The sequence below is a fragment of the Chenopodium album genome, chromosome 12, assembly GCF_948465745.1.
Source record: "Chenopodium album chromosome 12, dcCheAlbu1.1, whole genome shotgun sequence".
NCBI classification, from domain to species: Eukaryota; Viridiplantae; Streptophyta; class Magnoliopsida; order Caryophyllales; family Amaranthaceae; genus Chenopodium; species Chenopodium album.
This window is the reverse complement of record NC_137845.1, coordinates 48764044-48770120: the sequence shown is the minus strand read 5'-3', so window position 1 is coordinate 48770120 and position 6077 is coordinate 48764044.

Below are 6077 nucleotides of genomic sequence, written 5' to 3'. Positions count from 1 at the left end.
ATACAAAAGGTTTATGCTACTTAGCATGCTTGATCTCTATAACTATTTGGTGTGAATTATAGCAATCCACCAACCGAGTCGCGTTTTACGAATTAGGCGACTTATTAGGTAATGGTTATATGATAAAGCACCTAACAAGTTGGACTTTTAGAGTCACCTGTATATAAGGAGCGACTTATAAACCTATCCAATCACCTCATACTTATTAGGTGACTTGTTAAGTTGAACTTAAATTCAAAAAAGCACCTAACATCGCACCTAATATACATGACTTGACTTGATAGGTTTACATGTCGCACCATATATATGCATGTGACTCTTTAAACCGACGTATTCGGTGGCTTAAATAAGAATATCAAAGTCACCTGTATATAAGCCTTGACAAATTAATCTATCGAGTCGCTCTATACATATTTGGTGACTTATTAGCAGGTGATAGTCATAGCTAACAAACTCACCTATTGAGTCGCCTAATATGTATAAGGCGACTCGATTGGTTAATTGGTCACACCTATTGAGTCGCTAAGGCGACTCGATTGGTTAATTGGTCACACTTATTGAGTCTCCTAATATGTATAAGGCGACTTGATTGGTTAATTGGTCCACACCTATTAAGTTGCCTAATATGTATAAGGCCACTCGCTAGGTTATTTGGTCCACACCTATTGAGTCGCCTAATATGTATAAGGCCACTCGCTAAGTTTTCGAGTCACACATAATGACTTTGAAAATCTAATTTAAACCACCAAATAAGTCGGTTTATAGAGTCGCATGCATATATGGTGCGACTTGTTAACCAATCAAATCGCCTCATATATCTAGGTTACTGAATTGAATTGAATTAAGTTGAAAAAAAATGCCTTTATTAGGTTTTTTTTTTTTTTTTTAGTATCAAAGGGTATCATAATTAATGGTTCAATATTTGGGTTTCCTCACGAACGAAAATTGTGCACAAAATAATATTCCCTTTGTCCTTTATTTTTTTCCCCACAGTGTAATTTTACTTTATTAAATTTTGGTTGGGAAAAAGTGATGAGAGAGAAAAGTAGTGGGGTTATTGGGGTGGTTATAAGAGTAGAAATGTGGACCCATATGTCCAGAAAAAAGAATGGAGCAAATTTAAAGGGACAAGCAACTTTAGAAAATTAAGGCAAAAATCCGTGTACTTATAGAGATGACGCATGTCTAATGGGAAATAGTACGAAGTAGTACTTGTTATGTATCTACTTTTAGTTTAAACATTGCTATTCTAGTGTCACCATTGCCTAGTGTGTATCTACTTTTATTTTGTACATTACTATTCTAGTGTCATTATTGCCTAGTTTGTATCTACTTTTTAGGTAAATAGTATCATCATTGCCTAGTATGTAAAATATTGTAAATAGTATCATCATTGCCTAGTATGGACGAATGGAGTACATGAGTACTATACAAATTACCAATTTCATGTACTAGTGTATTACACCTTCATCTAGTACTAGTGTACTACACCAATTCTCAATTTTATGTACCATACCTTCATCATGTACTATATTCAACAAAAGTATACAGTCAATATGTAGGGCCTATTCTGATTGAATTGAACTAAACTGAATATTTTATGATAGAATGAAATTAAGAACTGAATTGAACCTATTGGAACTGAGCTGAATTGAATTGAAGTGAACTGAAAATAATCTATAAAGAACAGACCCTTCGCGTTTTAATAATCCTAAAGTATGATGAGTAACTAGAATTCGGTAAAATTCATCTAAGTAACACGGTTAAAATCCAAATTGAATGACAACATTTATGATATAGATCACATATACAAGGATCAGTAATAGGGAAGTTTGAGAGTCTTAAGTCCTTATATTGGACTACACATAATACAATTAAAATTTGGTATCGTGTAAATAGTAGAAAACGTCTTCATTCGTTTTCATATGAATTAGTCATGTCATTATTTATGCTTGCGAAGTGATTTAGCGATTGATTCAAAACCGGATAATTTGAATGTGAAGTTGTTTTTTACTAAATTCCGTTCATGAAACACTCGATTACCAAGTGGTTAAATAATTAAACAAGAACAAGTTATTCGTTGTCTTGGCTCATTTACACCTCTAACTAATTTCATGAGATACTTATCACATCACCCAGTAATCATTGAATAGGATTTGAATATGGTTTAGGGTTTTGGGTCTAGGTTGTTTTTTATGGAGATGTTGGCTTTTGTCCCATTATTTCGTGCTTCTCTATGTTTTTGAATAGCCTAAAATATTTTGCTTTTTTTATAAAAATAGCAAATAATTATTACTTACATTATATATTTAATTACATTTTATATTTTTTACACTATATTATATACTTTGTATCATTTCAATAGAATATTTGTCTACTTCCACCATATTCCTTAATTACCATAATTTTCGAGAAATGGGCAGTGGGATATAATAGAATATGATAGAATATGCTGAGTAGGGTAAAGCCAATCTTGCCGTTTGGTTGGTGAAACGGGCGAACCAAATTTAGCTTGGCAGTTAGGATCTTGCCGTTTGGTGATGTGATTTTGTACTAGTACCATCTAACTCAATTCTACAAATGGCAAAACAAACAATAACTGCATATATGTGAAATGTGACGGTTGTTAAGTAACTTTGTTATTGGCAAAAGATGCCCTTAGTAGAAATATTACTTTACTCTTAGGCATGTCTACACCACTTATGTGTGCCAAAATGTCAACACCTATAAATCTAGCAAAGGGAATACGCTTATAGGATTAGACTTTGATGTGATGTATGTGGTGGATTTGAGGCCATACGTGTCTTCTATACTTTTAAAAAATAGAACAAATTAAAAAACACATTATACAAGATAGCATTTGCAATATTTTAGTAATGTTCATATATGAAGTACATTGCATTACTCATTACATATTAATAAGATATCACAGCTACATAGTATATAAGAGAATTACAATACTATTTTGACATTATAGTATAAAAATGATTAAGTCAAATTAAAGCTATTACATCTACTTGAAATGTAGTTGTTGTAAACCCATAAGATTGTAGTAATTTGGATTTGGCCTTTTGATTTTGCGTTCAGCGCGGTTGTCATGAAACCAAGTCTACCTACAACGCACTCCAGAATCGTTTTCAAAGTAAGGTATTGCCCTCCCCCATTCACGATAGACAAGCATTAACTGAGCGACCCTTTTTCACTCATTTTGACCTAATTAACTCCATCACAGACTTCAATCCGCCTACACAAGGACTCTTAAGATCCATGGGTATCACATCTTGAAATGTGCATAATTGAAAGTACATTGCTTTTGGAAAAGGAGGAAATGACCACTTAGGGTCCCTCATCATATCTTCCACTATATTATGTAAACAGTTGCAAACCCTAGTGTTTGATGGGCCGTTTCGTTCATCGATTATCCTATTTCTTTTTAAGAGGCATTCCTCATAGTATTTCCCTTTTGCTTCTTACGATGTGTTGTATTACATCCTTCATCGTTAAATTGCCTTTTGCCTCTGCGACGAACATCCTATCAATCAACTTAATTATGTCAACATCAAAAACTACCGGAAATGAATACAAGACAAAAGAGCATAGTGTATAACATTAGGTGTTAAAACAAATTATTGGAATAAAAATACTTAAAAATTTAAAAATTGATCATATGATTTCTATTTCACCGAAGGAAGAGCTAATACAAATACATAACAATTTAAAACCTGATCAAATGAATCAAATATATGAATTGCATTAAATATATACAAACTTTACTAAATGAAAGATATTGTAAGGTTGTTACTATATTTATGTAAATAGTAAGGAGTATAACAGTATACTAATTTAATAGTAATTTAAAAACATCGATTATGTAAAAATAATTAACAAATACAATTTCTTGCTCTTCCTCCATGCTGCCTGGATTAATTTCTTTGATCTCCATTTCCAAATGCGAGGAATTGTACTACAAATTTTTTCCGATAACACCAAGTGATGCTTTTTTGTTTTAAAATACTTACAAGTTCATTGTAATGACTTATATAGAATTTAAGTATAACCGTTTTATTTTTTTTATATATTTTTTATATTTTATTTTTTTTATTAGAGGTGTTGTATTGTAACCGTCAATGTCTTTAGAAGTGCAAACTGCAAATGTCTTTGTGGTGAATTGACGCAATTCGAAGTGACATATCGCTTTGGTGATTGTGTTAATTAATGATAGCTTTGGATAATTCACAATTAAAGCAGAGAAAACACTTCATTTTCCCCATTATTTATTTGTCTCTTTCTCTGTATTATTCTACTCTCTTTACCACCATGGCTAACAATGGCGCTTCGACTTCAAGCATTCTAAAAAGAGAAAGAGCCGCATTGAAAGAGCGGCTTGATCAAGTAAGGGCGAAAATGGTAGAACTTGAGGCACAGCGTGTGAAGAAGGAATTAGAATCGAGGGAAATTCGGGTTAAATTGAGGAAACTGGATGATGAAATAGATCTACAGTATAATCGCATGATTGAAGAAGTCCAAGAGGGTATTAGGAGGGAACAGGACGAACTACGGGATATACGCGAAGGGTTAGGTCAAACAATAGAGATGATGAGAGAGGGGATGAGGAAGAGAGGGATGGTTAATGAAGTCAATGAAAGCATTGAAGAAGAGGGTCAAGTTCAGAGTATGGTAGAACTGGAGGCACAACATGTGAAGAAGGAATTAGAATCGAGGGAAATTCGGGTTAAAGTGAGGAAACTAGATGATGAAATAGATCTACAATATAATCGTACTATTGAAGAAGTCCAAGAGGGTATTAGGAGGGAACAGGACGAACTTCGGGATATAGACAAAGGGTTAGGTCGAACAATAGAGAAGATGATGGAGGGGATGAGGGGGAGAGGGATGGTTAATGAAGTAAATGAAAACATTGAAGAAGAGGGTCAAGTTAAGAGTTTGGATATTTCAGAGGATGTTCAGAATGCTGAAGGAATGAGGGAAAACTCCGTCGCCATTCATGCTGTGGAGGGAGATGGTCATGTTGAAGCTGAAATTGAAGGGGGTTTGGGCAATGTAGAAGGGAATTTCATTGAACAAAGTGAAATTGAGGAAAGAGGGTGGTTCTGGGGCCGCAATTGAGGAAAACAGTAACAATGAGGCTGAAATTGAAAATGAAGAAGATGATGACATTCAACAATCAGGGGAATAAGTAGACCTAATTATATAATCGAGTGCCTTTCTCAACTTTGATAAACTTTGTAGACCTAATTTCAATGTTTAATTTAAAGGGGCTTAAATGTTGGTAATACGGGATTAAGTGGTGATGCTTAACCAAAGCATTTTGATGGCCATGGTGGAGTTGTATGTAAGTATTGTGTGTATTGTCATTTAGCAAGTATTAATAAATATTAAATTTACGTTTGATTGCAATTTACAACAATATGTTTCTACAAAAAAAAAAAAAAAAAAAAAAAAACCGTTTGATTTGGACCCATACAGATGGTGTGAATTATATTCAGAATTAACTTATGCAACAATAAAAATGCATAATATAATAATAATTTAAAAGATAGATTATTATTAAAATGATAACTATTAATTACATATTACTTCTTGAATAATCACCGGGCTACATATGGCGCCCCACTACAACAATTTACGCACTTAGTCATATCAACCCCGTAATGCTAAACTAATAACTTAAAAGATTAACCAAACTTAACAACTACTTACATTAAGATTATCCAAACCCAAGCAAGTAGGCGTAATAAAGCAAACATCAAAATACACCCTCAAAAGTCCATTCTCACTTATAGTCAACTTCCCAAGCAGCACTTGGTCTTTAGCCCTCACCCCGCTCGTCATGGCTGCACACAATAACGTATTCAGTAATTATAATTTGCAATATAATTTGATTAAATAACTTTTGATATGTTAAAATAAAAGTACTATAGGAATTAAACCTACCATTTTTAGCTCAAAAGACCCAAGCATGCGAAAAACAGTTGTTGGAGAATGGCTTATGATAACTCTGGAATTGACTCTGCTTGCATCCCACATTACAAGCACCCCGTAGTTGAGACCCATGC